The following is a 1535-nucleotide window of genomic DNA, read 5'->3' on the forward strand; positions in this document are numbered from 1 at the left end:
AATAACTTTCCCGGTTTGTGTTGCTTAATCCGCTCACGTAGCTTGACATGCTGCTGATTCTCGCCACAGTTTGTTGCCAAAATGCGCGCGCATACGTTGCTACGTCATCATTGTATACAAACAGTAAAAGGGTCTATTGTGCCACCTAGAGTTGGAGAGATGTTTGCCTGTGCACCCGAGTAGATGCACATGTTTGGGACTTTCTTGACAAGTTTGGGTTCTCTACGAATTACAATCACTAATGCCTATACACATTTATGGCAAAAATAAAATAAGGACAAAGAAATCATTACAAACACAATAGAGTTTCAGTACTTCTGTTGCTTGGATCCATAAAGATGCTGTGTATAAACCAAACACAAAGTGTGTACATACATACCAAACACAAAGTGTGTACATACATACCAAACACAAACTGGAGTGTGAATTAAGCTGGTTTTCTGCTGCAATGGAGAGTGAGCCTGTGATAATGTACTGAGAGAAAAGAGAAAGACAAAAATCAAGACTGCTGGAATATGTAACTTGTGTTATAAAAGACACAAGACTTAATTGTATAATTGTTTCTTACAATGATAGATCCCCAGAAAGCAATGCCACTATAGACAAAGATGGATCCTGCATAAAATGCAGACACGATGCCAAACAGGAAAGTCAACAGGCCGATCATTATCTGGACAGTCTGTGAGGGACAAAAGAGGCTTTTATAAAGCGAGCAAAACAGCGTAACATTTCAGGAACAATATTTCCAGTTATCCTTTATTTCACATTATACATTATTATAAAAAATTCACTGCAACTCCTAAAACATTCTGTAAATGATAAACCTGCTCTTATATTGATGTCTTTCCTGCATTATCACCAAGGTATTATGTCAAATTCTTCAATAAAATAAAATAAAAATGTGTATGCTTTGTAATAATGTGTGTACTGCTCCATTTAAAGATTCAGATTTAAGATGTACATTACTTATCTAGCACTGAGACACACGTGATTAATGCCTCACCCCAAGTGCTTTTGGTTGTCCTTTCAGAAACGGCTGAAGTCTGTGAAAAGATGATACTCCTGCTAGCTGTGGTCCATAAACAGAAACAGGAGCATTTGTCCCACTTCCAGATGCTGTTTGAGTTGGTGGTTGAAACTGGATGACAAGCGTCTGGGAGGTCATGGGTATGACAGTGTTAGACATTCTTGTTTCTGAGTCTGAAATCGACCTGTACAAAATCAGAGTAAATTATTTAACAATCAGTATATAATTTGCTGTATATTTGAACAAACTCAGGGTTACAGAATTAGAGGTGAAAAACCAAACCAATCCAATCAGAACCATGATGCTGATCATCAACTATCAGTAGCGATCAGCCAATGCTGTGGAACAGTAAAGTTTACACAGCAAGAAAAAAAAAGCTGTCTGTGAAAGAGGAACATTCTTGCTATATAAGTGCAAGTGAAAGTTTACATCGTTGATTTAGGTATAGAGAGAATTTATATATTTTTATTTATTTATTTATATTAATTTAAACTAAGTGCTTAATAAT

At 36.4% G+C, this 1535-nt stretch overlaps 1 long non-coding RNA gene across 1 annotated transcript; it reads right to left on the reverse strand.

The window, feature by feature from the left end:
- Window positions 1–403: 403 nt before the first annotated feature.
- LOC137049444 (uncharacterized) lies at window positions 404–1318 on the reverse strand. Its single transcript, XR_010899604.1, has 3 exons — window positions 1004–1318; window positions 569–679; window positions 404–474 (listed from the first exon to the last, which is right to left on the reverse strand). It is a non-coding gene; the product is annotated as an uncharacterized lncRNA (long non-coding RNA).
- Window positions 1319–1535: the final 217 nt, after the last annotated feature.

Source organism: Pseudorasbora parva, chromosome 20 (assembly GCF_024679245.1).
Source record: "Pseudorasbora parva isolate DD20220531a chromosome 20, ASM2467924v1, whole genome shotgun sequence".
NCBI classification, from domain to species: domain Eukaryota; kingdom Metazoa; phylum Chordata; class Actinopteri; order Cypriniformes; family Gobionidae; genus Pseudorasbora; species Pseudorasbora parva.